Source organism: Xiphophorus maculatus, chromosome 1 (assembly GCF_002775205.1).
Source record: "Xiphophorus maculatus strain JP 163 A chromosome 1, X_maculatus-5.0-male, whole genome shotgun sequence".
Classification (NCBI taxonomy): Eukaryota; Metazoa; Chordata; class Actinopteri; order Cyprinodontiformes; family Poeciliidae; genus Xiphophorus; species Xiphophorus maculatus.
Genome location: NC_036443.1, coordinates 22982264 through 23001863, shown reverse-complemented (window position 1 = coordinate 23001863; position 19600 = coordinate 22982264). Strand labels below are relative to the sequence as shown.

Here is a 19600-nt window from a genome sequence, read left to right as displayed (position 1 = left end):
TACCCTGCCTCCCACTCAATGATGGCTGGAGGTAGGCACCATCTCCCCTGCAACCAAAGAATTTGGCCAGAACTGACAAAAAAAATGGATGAAGCTAAATATATGACAATTGTTGAAGATAACACATTAGATGCTGTGAAACACTTCAAACTACGGCAAGAGTTTATCTTCAGCAGAACAATGATGTTAAGCTAACATAAATGAATAAATCTGATCTAATAGATAAAGTGGTCTTAATGGATGACTTAAAGACTAACTTTCACTTGACAGATGCTTCATCCAATCTGACTGCTGAAAAGAAGTATGAGCAAAAGTCTCAGTTTGTAGATTTGCAAGCTGGCAAAAATAATGTTTGCAGTGGAAGGTGGAACCACAAAATATTGACTCAGATACTCAATATTGACTTATTTGTCAAATAATTGGGAACACCCCTATCGTCATCCGCTAAACTGTGTTTATCCATCACATAAAATCCTAATAAAACACAAGGACTTCTGTGACTATAGTAAGGCAAAAAATTGAAAACGTTCAAGAAGCACCATCACGTTTGTGAGGCACTGTAAATGAGCAAATTAAACACTCAACAGTTGAGCAAAACGTTCTTTTGTTCTTGAGTGGATGAGTCAGTAGCCATCCGCAGAACAAAAACACTCCTTTCCCTCCTTCCCTCCTCCTTTCGGGCATAGTGAGATGTGGGCGGGGCCTACACTGCAAAGGGGAGGGGGACACCTCCTCTCAACGTGATCATTCCATTGGCTGGAAAGTGGAAGTCACATTTAACGCTCTCCTCGTCCATTCCTTCCGAATTATTTTATATCATAAATAATAATGTGTCGTTCCAGTTAAGTAACAGAGTATTCATCGATAACAATAAAGAAATAGCAAAGGGGGAAAAAAATCACAAAATGAACAATTGCTTAATAATTATATTTTGTATTACTTCCCATACGTTTATATGCTAAAAGGAGATTTTAGAAATCACTTGGCACACTCGTCCCCCCACGCAGTCTATTTCTGCTGTCCATTGAGAGTAAAAGCTGGGCCATCCCCCCAGCGCGCGCCTGTGCCGTGGAGCTCCCCCTTGCTGCGTGCATCGTGATCTCGTGGATGCAGAGTCTTGCAGAGAGAACGCAGGGTCACCTTCTGTTCTACTGCAAGGGGAAAATACGCTCTGATTCGCAGCAGACACTACTGGGCAGGACCAGAAGCAGCATCTCTGGTAAGTGTTTACTGGCCGCCACGTCCGTGCATCATAGGGATAAGAAGCAGAGCATCCTTTCAGCGAAGGGCGAGATGGAGAAATCTGCATCACTCTCCATCATGTTGGATAACGTTTCACCGCTGCTTCTAATGCAGCAAAACCCGACGGAGTACAACAGAATTCGGAGGCGATTCTGTTTGCCTTTTGCAGTTTGTAATTATTCATGCGTCATATTACATGATGTACCGTTGTTTGCTTACGCCATGGGGGAAGATGGTTCATCTCGCCTCACCTTGAATTAATGTTGTACGCTTTGTTGACTCGTCTAATGCTGGTTTACTCTACCTGATGTCCTGTTTTCAGACCAGATTGTAAAATTATGCATTTGCTGTTTTCTGTTTAGAATAATTGCTGGATTGCACAAATTAGACCTCACATATAAAACAAACCCGCTTTCTGAGCAGAAATATGCTGATCAAAATTCATTTAGTACTGTTTCATTTGTAGGCGATGGCGATGTAGTAAAGGGTTTATTTCCATGCTTGAAATGATTAAATTTGATAGCGAAAATAAACTTGGATCAGTCTGAAAACGTAACATTTTGTGCTGTTTAAAGGACAAGATGGGGCTAATGGACGTAGATGCGCTGCTTAGTGGTCATATAGTGATGTATTTGAGTCTTTCTTGAGGGAAATGGACGCGAATGTTAATGGGAGCACTCCACAGAGCTCCAGTTATGTAATTGGTTGTCACAGCAAAGCAAAGAGCCATCTCTAGCGTCATTGTTTTCCCTCCGACAAACCAACGGTGCCACAGAGGAGGAGCATCCCGCTTTCTACATGGGATTAGGTGCATGTGGTCCCTTTAATCATTCATCAAATCTGCTCTGAGGCTGAAACGCATCTGGCCTCCCAGCTGACTGAAGTATCTGGTGGCCACCTTCAGGTGTTTGGCATCCCCAATCTGTTATGATGGTGGTGGTGATGATGAGGAGGATGATGCGTTTCAGGGAGGGGGTTGTTTAAAGTGCTGCTTGCGGCATTGGGTTGTAATATCCCCGTCCAACCAAGCAGCTGCTGTCGTTCCAAAACACCTCGTCCTGCCAAAAGACATGCAGCAACGTTTGTTGATGTGAGATCTTCTAAGCGATGGCAGCGGTGAAGCAGATGTCATTTTGCTTGATTTTGGAGCTCTTCGTGGTGCTCAAACTGCTTTTTGTTGGAAATGACTAACGACTAACCCTTGAGCAACTTAACCTCTTTGGAGAACCCAGTGTTGCTTAAGAATATTGTACTAACTTTGGTGGTTAGTCAGAGTAAACTGGATCGTGAAGTTCTGCCATCTGCACTTTTCTATTTAACATCAAACTATGCAGTTCCCATCTTCTTCCAAGTCATCCACGTCCTGACCCAACCATAAATGCCCCTCTATGTCAGGGAATGCTTCGCTAAAGTGAGGAACAGGATGTGTTTATGTCAGGGGTCTCAAACTCCAGTCCTCGAGGGCCGCAGTCCTGCAACTTTTAGATGTGCCTCTGCTGCACCACACCTGAAAATAATAATTAGGTTATTAGCAAGGCTGGGAGAACTGATCTACACAAGCAGGAGGTAATTAAGCCATTTCATTCCAGTGTTTTGTACCTGTGGCACATCTAAAAACTGCAGGACTGCGGAACCTTGAGAACTGGAGTTTGAGACCCCTGGTTTATGTGTTTGTTAAACTGCGGTACTCACAGTAGTCATAGTTCACAAAACCTAGGTGTTCACACCAACAGACTGTTTTTTCTTTCATGAGAGAAAGACTGGGCATCACAGACTTAGCAACTGTGTCTTCAAGGCTACAGGATTTTTCAAACCAATCAAACTCTTGTGAAAACTCTTGATAGGGCAAAAGTTTGAGAGAACAAACATTTACAATGTTTGTGAGGTGGTGGAGGATATTTTCTGAATTCCAACTGGTTTTATTTTTGTCTACATCCACCACAAAAAAAAAGCAATTTAAAATACTTTAAGTGACTACGAACTGGAGAGTGTGTTGAGAGTTTGAAATATGTATTTGAGGCTGTGAGTTTGTTTGTTTCTTAGATTTTTGGTCTCGGAATGAGTCTGTATTGACTGTAATCTAAGAAAGCTATTGTTTATATTTTAGCAGACAACAATACAATATTTGTGCAAATAGACAGTAAGAATATTATGTATAAATATATTCTGTGTGGAACATATTTTATTCAAAAAATTGTTAAAAAAATAAAAATGATTATCTTCATGCAATTTGTGAATTTTTAGTTTATTTCTATAAGACTCTGTTGCTTACTGTGATTTAGTCTTAAATATCAAGTTTGTTTTTGTTTTATTACATTGAGATCGTAATCAGCTAGATGAGGTTTTATTCCCAGTACAATCGTGAAAGTAGTTAACAAATAAAGTAAAATAAATTTTGTGAGCAGCAGATGAAGCATCCTTACCTCTTTTTGTCGCTGTCAGCAACAAGTTTTGATTATCAGTTCACTGATTCAGAGCTGCCTCAAAAACGTTGTGTCGTTTTGTTTGTCCCCAACTTTAGTAATTAGTCAAAACTGTCAGCTTATTTTAGGGATGTCTGTGGTGCTGAAGCCGCCCTTAGCTGGAGAAAACAAACAACAAGCTATTTGGCCTTAATTACATGAAAAATATTTGAAATTGTTAATTTCACCTGTACCAACCACCAAGCATGATGGCAGGGTAATATTTGTGGTGTAGAGATGGAGAAATTAATAAAGAAGGAGGAATTCTTGCAACTTCTTTCGCTTTAGATCCTGCAGCTGCTCCCATCTCGCAAAACATCCAGACCTGCCCAACGTCAGCTAGTTCCCTTCTGCAAAAGAATGGACACTTAATTTGATGGGCTAAAATACTTTGTATAATGATAGAGTCGCTTTAGGATGATCTGACTTCAATTATCGTTATTGTTAGTATACAGATGTCAGTTAGCTTGTTTTGGATCTGTCCTTGGTGCTGAACTCACTCTTTGCATGTCTCTCAAAAGCCTTACAGGAGGCTGCAGAGAGAAGATGGTGATACTCTCAGGGCTGGTAATTCAATTGTACTGTAGAGAAAAGAGTTGATAAGTACCTGCTATTTATCAGTCGACTCCTCGCTCTTCACAGAGAAGAAAAGTCAGGGCTCTGTTTATAATGGCTAAAATTGTTGTTTGCATCTTGCAGCTCTGGTGCCACATGTGGCTCTTTAGGCTGTTGACAGTGACTCTTAAAATTGACCAAACATGAATGAGCAACTTAAAAAAAAAGAAATAGAAAATGTCTTTTGGCTGCAGAAAGACACTGATTGTGCAAGAAATGCCCTTTTTTGTCTTAAGATCGCAAACTCTGTTTTTTAGTCAGTCATAAAAGTTAGATTTTCTTTGTTTCCTTTTTTCTAAAAACAGAAACATTATTTACTTATTTATTTAAAAACATTATTTAAGGTTGATATGTGGTTTGTTGATATGTTTTTAATGTTTGGATTATAAAGCTTATAAATGTATAATAACCACTACGCAATACGTTGTTTTTGTCTCTCTGTGCCTGAATGTTTACTCTCTGGAAGTGGTGAGGCAGCCTCTCTGCATGCACAGGAAGCGTGTTGTCTGGATTTGATGATGGTTTTGTGTTCATGTAATCAGCAGCTTGATCTGTAGTGATCTTTAACATTTAATGGATGATGAACAGCATCAACCAGCAGGAAGGGCTTCTGATAGCAGGAAGTGAAAATGTAATCCCTTTAAGACGGTGCGATGGATGTTTTCAGTGTGTTTTTAATGCGAGTTGTTAGTTTGATTTATTTTTGAAGCTGCGATTATAGTAACTGACTGGAGGGAGGATTGTTTTGTAGGTTTCTAAAGCAAAATTTTGTCATATTTTTTAAAATTATTATTATTTTTTTTTTACTTAGCCATTTATGCATCATAATGCTAAGTAAGTGATTTTTGAAATTAAAATAGATTAAACTGAGCACCCAATTCCAGTTCAAAAATGCTATTTTTGAAGAATTTGTAAGGAATATTATATACAATCGTATTTGATGCACACACTCATTTAAATTTCTTAGTGATTTGGACAAAATGGATTTAGTAATATAGCAGGAGGACAAAATCTAAATTATTCAACTTTACCTCAAATTTAAGTGATATTAAACACACATCAAAAATGGTTTTTAGAGGTTTTGGAAATCCAGCTGGGAAACCAACCAATTTAAGTGAACGTTACTAATTGGATCAAGAATAATGGTCAGATATCAGACCTTAATCTTGCTTGTTGCTGGTTACTGAAAGGATATGATTCAATTGCAACTTTCAAAAGGCATTTTAACCAAATGTCTGCTGAGCCTCTATTCAGCTTAGGCTAAATTAGAATACGTTATAATTATGAACCCAATTATTATTGTTTATGCAATTATGATAAGTTTGTTGTATCATCATTCTATTCTTAGGAAAACTATCTGAATGCCTTTTAAGAGCCCAAATATGAACATGGCAGCTGTTCTTATGGTTCTCATAATATAACTCGCAAAAGGAGGAGTCTAATGTTTTCTGGTGACCTTTTTTGGTATTGTTAGTCCTCTGTTTGTAGAACATCACTTGTCAGGTGAAGGGGAGAATGTGTGAAATGGTGGCGTGAGAAGGTGTTTTGTTCTTTTTCTTTTTTTCTGTTTTGTTAACTCTTCCATATAATATGTTTGCCAGTGAAACAAAATTCAGGTTTACGTTCCTCTGTTCGAAGGGGAGACAGTGTCTTCTGACAAGCTGTGAAAAAAGAGGCAGTGTAAGAGCGGCGCGTCAGAAGGGCAGCCGGAGTGTCTCATTTCTCTCAGCGCAGAGCAGAACACACACGAAGATATACTCCGACCTCAGCGGAAGATTGATAATGTTACAGATGATCAGAAGCATCTGCAGCAAAGCTTTGTACGTCTTTCCAGAAAAAGAATGCTACCTCAAACTAAAGCATATAAACAAAAACTAAACATAGTTACTATTCTAGTTATATTATGAAATATTTATAGACTACCATGTCCCTCAGGGGTTGTAGAGACTGGTCAATATGTGCTGAGATACACATCAGAAGAAAACACTTGGCGAGTTCTAGTCGTATGTTATCTTTCCTACGTCCTTCATTTATTAGAACATAATAAACCTGCTTTGTATTACGTTTGTCACTAGTACATGTCACTTTACTCCTGCTCTGAATTTGTGTTGTGTAGCTGCTGCTCAGCCTCAGGCAAGGCACAGACTCAGCATGTGTCATACCCCTGTCTGAAATTCAAAATGGAGTCATGTTGTGCCCACTGTGGAAGCATGAGACACCACAGTCTGCAACAACACTGGTACAAATGGTTAAACCACGAACTACCATTCACTAATGGTAGTTGCTGATGTTCCCGTGGATGTGGATGTGCCTATGAATGAAGCAGCCGCTGGAAACACGTTTGAGTGCTAAATGATGTGATGATGATCAGATGTTTCATCTCATCTCTGCACTTAACCTACAGAACATAAGCAGGATGTGGTGCATTGCACTACCAAAATAAGAACCACAAATGTTATCTTCTCTGGTGAAACCAGTTGTCTTCAGAGGTCACATAGTAAATACAGTCCACAATGTGTGTAAAATTATCTCAGTCGAAAATACAGCTTTTCTGTGAAACATTGGCAAACAAAGAGCGTCATGAGAACCAAGATTCACCACACAAGTCAGTGATGAAGTAGTGGGGAAGTTTAAAGCAGGGAGTGTTTATAAAGCAATCTATGGAACTTTGAACATCTGAAAGCAGAAAGATTATGGAACAACAGTAAACATTTGGTTGTCCACCTAAGCTGACAGGCCAGACATTAATTGGAGAGGCAGCCATGATACCCATTGTAACTCTGGAGGAGCTGCAGAGGTCCATCTCTCAGGTGGGAAGATAATTATCAATCATGTACTTCACAAATTCAGCCTTAAGGGGTCAGCAGTACAGAGAAATCCACTGTTAATAGAACTTAAAAACTTAAAGAAGAAGGTGCTCTAGTGACATGACACCAAACTTTAATTTTTTGACTTATATTCAAAACAGCATATGTGGTTGGAAACTAACGCTGTACTCTGATGCTTTAAATGTTTTTGTAGAACAATGATCCCAAACATACAGGTGAAAATCATATTTCTATTAATATTTGTAACATTAAACACATACCGGTAGTCACATTTTGGAAAGGCCTTGTCAAAGTCCAGAACAAAATTTGAAAGTTGATGTTCACATATGCTTCTCATTCAATCTGACTGATCTGGAGATATTATGAAGAAAAATAGGCAGAAATTTAATTTGCTGATGTATGAAGCTGGTAAAGTTGGCAAGACACAGATTCCATAGAAAGCCACAGCAAATCACTTTCAAAACTCGGATAATTACCAACATAAACTATATACATAAAGTACAAGCTATCCATCCCCACTGCATCACTGGGTCCACCTCATTATATATTTTGACATTTGAACTGTGTGTTTGGTACTAGTTAGTTGATTTTTTTTTCACTTCAGCCCAGAAGGACAGAAAATCTCATATTTTCTATAAGCAGCTTTTTGAACTGTTTCATCTTGAAACGTTATTTCTTTGAAGATGCTCATTTTAAAGAATTTAAGTAGTCAGCATATCATCTGCAGTTCATTACAGATTTTCAGTCTGGGTCTGTACATGCTTTTTTATTACTAACACCATCGTAAGTGGTGAAATCTCAGTGTTTACAATGTTAGCCTTGGAAAATCTAGTAAAAACACAATGATTTTTTTTCCCAGTACTTTTCCTGTTCATGAAGATTCTTTCTCCTACTTTTTCCAAATCAAGCTATTTTCCAGAATCAATTGGCTCACTTTCAGGCTTTCATATGTTGTCTTCCTAATATTTGTACAAATGTGCATTTGATGTCACAAATTGGGTTGTAATTCATAATTAAGTACAAGAAAACAGAAAACAAATGTTTGGATTCAGAGAGGATTTTGCAGATGTGGATACATTAGCTTGAGTAAACATATAAATAATTCATCAGTCCTCATCGCTGTTGCAAGTCATTCTGAAACAAAAATACTGTCTTTGGAACTCCTGTAATGTTTCACCAACATATTTAAAACCCTAAATGTCTAACCAGTCATTCTATGACACAAATAAACAATCATTCACAAAAGAGAGAAGCTGCAAGCAAAATGTTTTCATGGTTTGGCTCAAATAGAAAAAAAAAAGATTCTGTTTAGAGTGGAAAAACATGAGCAGCATGCAGTGACTCAGTGATTTCGCATGAATTCAGTCAGATATCTGTTGGATTTGGCTTCAGTGAGGCATTATATTTAGCTGGGATATTTCTTGCTGTCTTATTTGATAGATCAGTCGTTCACCTTAGTGTTGCCTTAAATTTGTTGTTTCTTTACTGCATGACATGTTTGTAAGATGTGTGTCCTCAGCTCAACAAACAGTGCAGTAATACAGACGTATTATGTTCTAGTGGAAACCAGATTACAGAAGAGAGGTTATCTTCTGATAAACTGAGGCATCTGTTCTGGTTCTGGCTTCATTATTTTTTTTTTTTATAAAAGCACAGCCAGGAGAGTTACTTGGATTGAGACACAGCAATTTTGTGGTATGTACAAGTAGCCCATTTAGAAAACCCATTTGTGCCTGGCTTTAACATGCTAGCTAGCTGATGCTTCAAAACATTCACCTAATGTTCTTTTCCCATGATGCCATTTGTTATATTAGTACGGTATTCGATCTCCTTCTACACAAAACGCCCCTCACAAAATGATGCTGCCACTATCATACTTCATAGTTTGGATTGTATTCTTAAGCTTACATGCTTTCTTTTTCCCTCCAAATGTTTTCATTCTAAGAGTTTTCATTAAGCCCTTACAATTTGATTTTAGTTCCATTAAATTTTGTATTTAAAGATGCAGTAGGTCTTTTTTTATCCTTAGACCCCATCTCATTTTGCTGTTTAGAGATGCAGTTGTTTGTTGACAAATTTATGAATGCTTATCTGATGAAAAACAAAAAAATTGTGAATATAGGGAGCAGATTCATAAATTACGTGGGTAAAGGTAGCTTGATAGCAAAAGAGAAACTACTGAAAAAAAAATCTTTCACTTTTAAGGTGTATCAGCATTTTTTCATAGTAATCAAAAACACAGTTTTTTATATTTCAGAGCTTTTGAGGTATATTCATTTTAGGAGTTTAGGGAATTAAATGACCAATTTGTGTAAAATAAAGGAAGAAAATTGTGGACTTAAATCAGCCGAGACACCCGAATAAAAGGTAAAATTGAGTCTCTCTGAAAAACACAAATGTCCATCATCACAACCAAGGCTCTTGAAACTTTTGTTTGTTCCCCACATAAAATCATAATAAAATGAAATTAAAGTTATTATGGCTGTTATAATGTCTGAAAAAGCGATTATAAATGCTTTTGCAAGCCACTGTATATGCGATTTTTGTGCACGTCTGCATATTATAAACTACTGAGGTATTCATTACTTTATTTCTCCCAGGATTATACTCTCCACACTTATGTCCTTAGTTTAAATTAAAATCTGTATAAAAAATGTATGAAAGAAAGGTAATGATTTTCCCACAGTTTAATTAATAACTTGCTTCAAAAAGCTTTTTGTCTTCCCGTGTTGCCTGCTGCAGCTGAAGCATTGAAAACCCAATGAAACCACAATGTTTGAACAGATCCCATCTTAATAAAAAGTATTCTCCTGCTGAAATCAATTATGCTAAACAGGCGGGTGCGTTGCTGTGCAGCCTTATGAAAACTGAGGAAGCTGATTTGATTTGCTATTCCTCTTGCCTCAGTGTCAGGGCTGACTAATCTTCTCTTGTTGTGATAGTTAAAACGGAAGCAAATCGTTTAATATCTTTGACTGAGTGAAGATAAGCTTTTTTTGTCACAGGTCAAGCTGATTTCCATTTTTATTTTTATTTAGAGCAATTAGTTGCACTTTAGATTTCTGTGAGCTTTTGTTAGAAGAACTGACCCCATGTTTTTATCTCCACAGGTGATCTCCTGCAGGGGACAGGCAGCTCTCTTTAAAGTTTATGGAAACCTGACCTCCCATTGGCGGAGAAGGTGAGTCAGGCCTTATTTTTCCAAAATATCCAACTTGATGGAAACCATATTTAGACTTAAACTCATAAAGATATCCGGGGGACAAAGTCAATGAGATCAGCCCTGAGCGTATTTTTGAAACCATGTCTGTAATGTATCATGTTAAACACTCCACTTGTAAGGAATTAAGGGCTCTTTGTCATTGGTGTTAATATTTAATGAGAGTTTCTCAGTGTGTCTAGGGGCCAACTGGAGGACAGGTGATTTTTCTTCCTTACCTGACTTCCATATTACATTACAGTGTACTTTTTGTACTCTTATGTTTTGCACATTTTTACAATATGCATAAGTTTACAACATGGTTAGCATTATATATGCTGACATTCTCACTTTCAAATCTGTGGTCTACATCACATGGCAGGAATATATGTATTTAACCCATTAATAACAAGTTCCTTTAATGAATATGTATTTGATTGTCCTGTTGGCATGAAATTCACACTAGAGGTCAGTAACAATGCAAATAATCCTCACATCCAATAAATACATTTAATATAATAATAGGTGATAATAATATGGAAAAGGTATTGCTAAAATTTATTCAGGTTTTTAAAATGTATGTTTTTCTTTTTCTTTTTTATGACAATTTCAAGATGTCTTCTGGACATCCTGCTCCGTAGGATTTTAATCCATTCATCTAAAAAAATGCAATGACATTCATTCATAGAGTTCAATTTTGATTTAATCACAGCAGAATATATTCTCCCAATACTTATTTGACTTAATGTTGTGCAGTGAATATTTAACTAGCTTTGACATACTTTTTCTCTACCAGTGGAGTCTGACACAGAGAGCATACATAGATGAAGAGAAGAAGAGCTCATCTAGTTTTTTTTTAACTTTATGTTCTCACTTATGGGAGCATCTCACTGTCTCATTGGAAGAATTCCTCTGTAAGGTTCAGATTTCCTTGTTTTTCTGTGTTTCTAGCACAACTTTTACCAAGAAGTAGAATTAAGTGGATGTTTGGTCAATGCAGGCTGATTATTTTATTCATAAGGAGGCTCATCAGGACACCGTGGCCTCATTCAGACAGGCTTCTCCAGGGAGTCTTTCCATTTTGGATTGGGAGGAAAAAAGCTGGGTCAGAGGAGTGTAGTGAGTTTTTGATTTACAATTACAGTGTTCTGATAAGTTTGGAGAGAACAAAGGCAAGAGTGCTGTTTGTTTAGTTTCATGTTTCACTGGAATTACTGATTGCCATTCAGGTTTTGTTTTTCCTTCATAGGTTATTTACTCTTGGACTCCAGTGGCAAACGCATTTCTAAAACAGTATATGAAGTAATAAGAGAGACAGATGCTTATTATGTGATTATAAGTTTGTTTTAGAAAATATGAATGTCGCCATGATGTGCGCACACCGTGATAGCATTTCTTGTACAGTTTAAATTAACTATAGGGAAATATATTAGTGACCCTTAATATATTTACCTATTGTCTATGGAAATGGCGAAATTTTTGGGAAACTTGTGAAAAATGTGATAATTTTCCACACATTTTCTTTATTTTTGCTGCATCAAAAAAATTTATTTCAGGATTCAGCAACAAAAACTTTGATTTTTTTTTTATCTCTATCTGGTGCCAGCTTGGAAAAATCTTACTTTTCACAGCCTCTGGTTTTTATCCATTTTTAATACACTATTTACAGCACATGTAAATCTTTTATTCCCTAATTATTTATCAACCAGCAGCAGTTTAAGAAAACGGTGTTTGACTAATAATTAGATATAAATATACAACACTGTGTAAACCAGCTTTGTTTTCAGTTTGGAGACAGATAAAAATTGTGATGGGTATTTAATGTGCAGCTGCTTTTCATGTTTTTATGTGTTTAAATCATATCAAGGTTTTGACATTTTTATTCAACAGCAGAATCCTTCTGCTTTTAAATATTCAAATTTAGACTCTCAAGTAAAGCAAGCCGTAATGATGCAGCTGCAAGACGAGGCTCTTGAGTTTTGCATCTCAGGTCTAATTTAAATCTAGTTTTTTGGTCTCCAGTGAAGTCTCTGGTGACAAGGCACTCAGTGTATTACTCAACCCTAAATAGGCTTTCAGAGTTAGGTGTCCATGCTCTGTAAACAGCATGGCTTCAAGATGATTACAGTCAAGAAACTCATTTGGAATATCATAGTAAACTACACCTGTTAATAAAATGAAAATTGCTTCAGTTTGTTACATCAGATTCATTCACATACTTAGACAAAAGTTTGAAATAACACCAATAATTTCCCATGTGCTACATTATTGAAATTAAAATAGGGGGTTATAATTTTGTCATAGTTGTGCAGTGTGACCTTTATAAGTAAGGTAACAGCACTTCTTTTCCAACACTCTATTTACCTGTGTCAACTCTCTCAAAGGAATTAATTAATCAAGAAATTGTATTTACGTGTGCGATGTCAGGCATCACAAATCTTTTTGTCAAAGCTAATTGTTATGATCCACAAGATTTTGTGTCTCTTGTTTTCTCTTGTTTGTGCATTTAGATTTTTTCGGGTTGTTTACTATTGCTGCCACGCACTTTAATTTCTTTGCCCTTAACCTTTGGTTGGTAAGTTGCTTTTATGTCCTGTATAGTTCCATCATGTTTATTGGTCACCTTCCCTCATTTCCCTGCCTAGCTTCTTCCCCAATGTTCCGCATTCCTCTGATTAGTCTCACCTGCTTCTCATCTGCTCTTCATCCTGTCTTCTGTGTCAGTCTTCCCCCATGCCAGCTTCCCTAAACTTCAGATGCTTTTTCCCACCTCCTCAGTTTTGGTAAGGCCTTTGATCAATAAATTCCATCTTCACCAACATGACAATACCACTGTCCAGTCTGTACTCGGGTCCAACCTCACCATGAAGAATGACACATGTTGCTAAAATCCACAATAAGAGGGATTCCTCCAATTCCATTAAACATTTTTTTCTCCACATGTTTTTCCACAAGATATGTGGGAAAATCATTTTGAGCGAAGGCTAAGGCATCCAGGCATCCACTGTATCACAGCCGCTCACCATAGCTCAAGATGAAAATATGCAATTCCACCGCAATGTGATTCTCATTTAAGAGTGTTTTCATCATTAAGATGGGACCTGGTTTCCTGTGGAAAATTGTCTGTGAGATGTCGTTTAAAACATTAAAAGCGACCAACTCTTCCATCTTTGATGCACATTATTACATTTCCTTAAGCTAACTCAGTTTGTTGTAGAGTATGTTTCATTTTCTGTTGTCATGTTACTTATGGTTTCATGGGGGTTTTTTCTCTAAATTTCTTCTTGTTATCATCCACCTCCCTCCTCCATCCTACTCAATATAGCAGAAGTATGTTGTGCTGCAGCAATAACTGTCCCTGTGACACAAATCACTAAGATTTTAATGATATTTTTAACACTTTATTGCTTTAGTTTAAAAAGAGCTTTGATTTGGTGTTAATATTTATGTTTTTAAAGTCCTCTTAATCAGTTGCACGTTCTTAAGTAATGCAGTTAAAGGAAGTCGTATTGCAATTGAAAGATTTTAAATACGTTTTTAAACATACATGTCCTTGTTGCCTTTTCTTGGAGCAGTTCTTTGAATTTCATTGCGACTTGGACTTGTTCGGTTTAGTACAGACATTCATCATCCCTACAGTTTGAAATCAAATTACTTTGATGATTTTATTATTGTTCATGTGCCACCATGGGGTGCACTGTACATTGGTAGTATAGGTAAGAAGACAATAAAAATCCTTCTCAAATAAACTGCCATGATTTTCACAAGATTCTTGAGACTGCAATTTTGAGACAAGGCTAAAGCATCCTGGCAGTCTCAATGCTTTCCATTTGGTATTGAAACATAAAAATTTGGATGAATCAAAAAGAGGACAGACTGACTTTACCGTCTTTCAAACTGCTTCCACTTCCTAGACTGCACTGTATGTCCAGCCAGCTGGTGCATCGAGTAATACATGAGGCCTATGTATCCATTTTCTCTGTACTTGTGTTACAGATCTAGTCATGTGAATCTTTATCTTTTGTACTGTGTACTTTATTAGTAAATAGTATGCCAACTTACAAAACACAGTTGGAGTTGGCTTGCTTAGCGTCTGCTTAGCTTCTAGTTGATGGTGTCATCTAGTGATCATGTTAGCAGTTAGCCTATGAAAATGTCTTCAAGGAGAAATGAACGATTAAAGATGCCAATTATTGTCACAATTAGTTATGTACCCTCGGAGGCATAATTGTACGACAACACAGAGATCAAAAGATTATAATCACAGAAAGCAAAGGTAATTGTGACCTCAGTGAACATTCCTGCAGAGTATTAATATAAAACCTTCTGTATTATCTGTGTGTAATAATCTTTCATGCTTATTTGTCTTTGTTGTCATTTATCTTTTTGGCTGCTTCGGGGATTAACCTTCGACAAAGCTGAATAACACAGTAATGCGAGCCTTAGAAATCATATGATTTGTAAGTTCTTTGAAGACTTTTGCTGCCGGCCAGTAATTTTGTATAATAATTATAAACAAAATGTGGGCATAGACATGAATAAGGCTACTGAAACTACACCAGGTTTTTGGCCTTTTCTGTTGATCTTCAACCTAAGCCCAATTTAATAGGCTGTCAAACAAAGCCTAGTGTCTGTTAGTAGTCTTGAAGGTGAGAGAAGCATTATTACAGCAAGCATTTCAAAGAAAGGAAAAAGCTTACTCGCTCAGTGAGAAACACAGAGAAAGAGCAAGATAACATAATAGCATTGGTTTAGTTTAAACATGCATGGACGCACAATCAACATTTCACCATGCAGTTGCATAACTATCCCAACAAACTTCGATACTAAGATAGATGGAAAATCTTAAAAATTGCTAATGATTAGCATCATTATTAGCATCATGTAATAGTAATATATGCAGGCTTAAGATGTGATTGACAATTTATTATATGGGCATGTAAATGAATAAATAGCTTTGCTCCATTATCATTGTGGTTTTGTACCTTTATCACCACAACTGAGCATCTATTATTAGCAGTTGTACAAATCTAAACCTTAGAGTGTATTTTACCACCAAAAATTCCAGTATTACAAATGATCTTGATAATGTTTGTTTCATTATCACTAACAAAATGGCACAAACACTCATGTAAGACTTTAATGCTAAGTTTGTTATAAATACTTTCTAGTTTAAATATTCCTATAATTTCTTGCTCTCTTTTTAATTACATCTCTTGCTCGTTCACGTCCAGACATATACATATACGGAGCTCAGCTAATAATGCAGCCAATCAGTATTCAAAGCAGCATCAGGCAGCTAAATGATAAAAAGGCAGAACATTTGGAGAGCAACAGGATTAACTGTTTCTTTGCCTGTTTTCTCTTCCCCTCCTTTGCTCCCTCTGACATCTTACACATAAGAGGAAACTGGACAGAATCTGGCTTCTATTGTTTCTGCTTCATCACTTCAGTTCATGCCTCCGTCACAAGCCATGACAATATGTCTGTCTCCTTCTCCTCTGTTCCACTGTGCCTCTTCCGTCCATCGCTCTCTGCCCTCCCCTCACAGTTTTTTCCCCCCCACTTTCTTCACCACACTGTCACCAGGAGGCTTGTGGCAAGAGGCTTGACAGTTACATAACCACTGCAGCAGCGCGGGGATGCTGCTTTAAATCACAGCACAGTTTGTAGGGGTGGGAGGGTTGTGTTTAAACGTGTTGCCTGTTGTGAGATTTAGGTTTTTGCTCAACAATTGTGTTTGAGAATAATTTTACGGAAGCTTTCAATCAATGGTCTTTTCCAGGCAATATGTATTTTTCGCTTATCGTCTCTCCTTCTTATGTACATCAGTGTGACCTGAAGCTTTTTGATTGTAGCCAATAATGCCAATATTACTGAAAATAATCACACAATCTGCAGCCAGTGAAAATCCTTTGCTTTGGATGTATGCTTTGGTACAATAAAGTTAAATTGTAAGCTAAGAAAAGCTGTTATCGTCATTGTCTTTGTTGTCTTCATTATCTTTATTTAGTGAGCTTGCATTTTAAGGTGTAGTAGCTGTGTCTTAACCATGACCTAATGACACTAAGAATTGACAATAAATGCAACAGTTATTAAGAATGATAATCTAAGGGCTGTCAGAAAGCATGCTCAGAAATTCAGCTCTGCCCTCTCCTTTACATTTGAACTTTCAAAATGGCACAATAACTTCTGATTTCAATTATTCTGAGGTCAAAAGGTAAGATTGTTTTATATGGCAGAACATCTTATCCTTTTGCCCTCAGGTATTCACAATTATTGTGAGAGATGTTACAAGACCTAAAGCCAGGCTGGAACAGCCTGTTCTTCCCTTTTTGAAAGCTTGGCAGTATAAAAGGAGATGTTTCAAGCTTTTGTACTCATATTAAGCTTCCATGGTTTGCTCACTGTCATCACCATTGCCATACTTTTCAGGATAATCAAAGATTAAAACCAATATGAGAGGAGACAGAGATTACTAATCGGTCTCATAAATAGGATTTTTCTTTAGCTGCTTAGAATTACCTGAAATGTCTCTCTAACTTTTTATCATTTTCTGTTACTTCTGGATCAGAGTATTTCCAAACCAAACAACTGCAACCTCGTGTCCTCCATCCATGCTATAAAGTACAGAGTGTACCCAATGTACTATTCCTATCTGAGATGTATTGGCCTGCTTTGAGCATCTTTATTTGACTCTTTGCTTATCACATAGAAACCAACAAAAAACAGAGAGAGGATTTTTCCCTATTAATTTTATAAAATTTTCCTTCTAAACATAAGGAGATTTATAATCAAGAGCTCTCGGGGGCCCCCTGCTGATCTGAGGTCCCTAGGCAGAATGTTTTCTTTTTCCTTGTGCCAGCTCTGCTCTTTACAAATCTAGAGTATGACTTTGGAGCATTTTTTCCTCTGTATCTTAGTTTTTCTCATCATATTACACTCTGGGTTGTTTCACTTGAATATTCCTCTACCTTATAATAACTGTCAAGTCCACAAGGTTAAGTTTCTTTCAGTCACATGTTCAAAGCTATAATGTATGTATAATTTTCTGTCCAATGTTTTGAATTGATTATCTGACTTATTAGTGTTTATTCCTATTTTTATCTTTTGTGATGTTTACTTGCTCAGATACTGAGGTCTGATACTAGCCTTCCTTTTGAGTGTTAAGCTTCAGTCATGTTAAGACTAATTTAATTTTTAATCATTATTAGCAGTTCTACTTATCAGTTTTGTTAATATCCTTTCATCTGGTATGTACTAATTTAATTTGTGTAGAATCACCGGGATGATTGGTATTCATCTCCAGTCAGTGGGCGAGAGTCAGGAAAAATAATCATCTCATCACGAGGCAAAATAAAGACACAGAATGAATGCATGCACATAATCCCACCTGTGGGGAGTTTAAAGTGACCGACAAACACAGAGTACATGTTTGTTGTGGTTACATGCATTTAAACTGATGCCTGCATGGGAGAAAATGTCCAAACTGCACACACAAAGTATCTGACTGAAATTAAGAAGAGGAAAGCCATGCTAAAAGCTGCACCACTCTGCTGTCCAGCTTCCAGACTCATTTTCTTCCAGTTAATGCACAATAACTGGGTTTTTGTGAAGCTACTACTTCCATCACATATTGACATTGCACAGTCCAGTCAAAGTGCACATTAGAACCATTAGTGGTGAACAAACAGTTTAACAGGCAGCAGGTGGCAGGCAGAGAAGACTCATCACTGATGTGTATGTTGGAGAAGAGTGTCTTTTGGTTATTTATGTCCCCTTGTCAAGGAATCACTGTGTGTCCTGTTCTTCAGGGAGAAATGTCACACCACGATGACTCACTCCAAACCCATCTATTGATTAAAAATGGGAGAGGCATAAGACAATCCTCCCTACAACTGGGTTGTAGGGAGGAAAAGGAGCAATCCTTATTTTGCAGCAAAGAGAGCACTACTGGAGGCGTATAAATACCTGAGTAATCCTGTGCTTGTCTTTTTGAAGTGATGACCCACACAGTAGCCTTCACCGGCAAAGGCCAACATCTCTAAATATTGCAACATATAGCAGCGATCTGAATGAAGTGTGGATTTACTTAGTAATTCCTCCATGATATAATACTGTATGTTATCAAATATCTTACTACTAGCTTATTTCAAATGACATCCTGGTTCCAGGGGTTATATAAACAAACAACAACAACAAAAACAACAATGTCTTGTTTGATTATAGCAAGACTGTTCAGAATAAGGTGAGGCAGTGTGTCTCACCCTAATAAGGTGTCTATTTGAAGTTAGGAAGCAAAGTTTCAAAGGGCAGATTTGCCAGAGTGTGGGAAAGAAGTGAACCAATGATGACACCTGATTGAAGTTCACTTACATCCTCTGACAAGTTTCATGAAATTTTATTGGCTACTACTAAGATCTGACAGTAGAACACATTAGTTCACATTAGTTATGTGCAACAAAGCATTTCCATATAACACTAAGATACTTTATTGAAATTCTTTATAACTACTAGCATTTCATAGCATAGCACAGTTACCCTTTAAAAGCTGCAGGTTAACCAGAGAGCTTGAGCTGGAGAAACACAGAGAAGCAGCTTGGAATAGTTTATTCCCCTGAACCCTGTTGTAGACTCTCTGTGGATCCGCATGTCAGCTCACATTTGAGTCTCCAAAGCCGTACCCTAATGAGCAGCGCACAGTTCTCACAGCACTTCATACCCAGCCCATAGAAACAACACACCCAACATTCATCTCTAGTTTCCGCATCTATCTGTAAATAAGGAGATGCTCCTCTTAGGTGCTCCATAAATCTATCAACTCGGTGCACACTTGCACTGCCTCCCTTTTGGTGCATAACCAAGGGTTGTCCAGCAGTTGACTGTGGGAGATGGACAGCTGACACAATGTCCCTAGCCCTGCCTTCTTGCTCTTGTCTAAAACATCGGACACATGACCAGCTTTATGACGGCCTCAGCTGTTTACAATGCGTGTTTGTGTTTGCGGGCATGGGCGTGGGCGTGGGTGTATGTGTGTGTGTGTGTCTGCGCAAGGCAGTTCTGTCTCCTGGCAACATCCAGCACCCGCCTTATTCTGCTCGGCACCAAGCATGAATCACATCTTTGTGCTGATGTGTTCAGCTGCCGTTCTGGCCCAATGGGCCTCTTTATTGCATTCAGGAACATCCTGGCTCCTTGTCCATCCCCACAACATGCCTTGAGTTTGCAGTAGCATCTCTCAGCCACACCAAATT

The 19600-nt window shown here is 37.6% G+C and overlaps 1 protein-coding gene across 2 annotated transcripts in view; it reads left to right on the top strand.

Annotated features, from left to right (window-relative positions):
* Positions 1-885: 885 nt before the first annotated feature.
* Positions 886-19600, top strand: part of pacsin1 (protein kinase C and casein kinase substrate in neurons 1) — a 40594-nt gene continuing 21879 nt past the window's right edge. Inside the window, exons 1-2 of one of the 2 annotated variants that reach the window (XM_005801733.2) lie at positions 886-1219; positions 10258-10328. The gene's annotated coding sequence lies outside the window, so the exon portion shown is untranslated. Of the gene's footprint in view, positions 1220-1280; positions 1415-10257; positions 10329-19600 lie in introns of those variants that run through there. The other variant, XM_023345285.1, reaches the window with a different exon arrangement.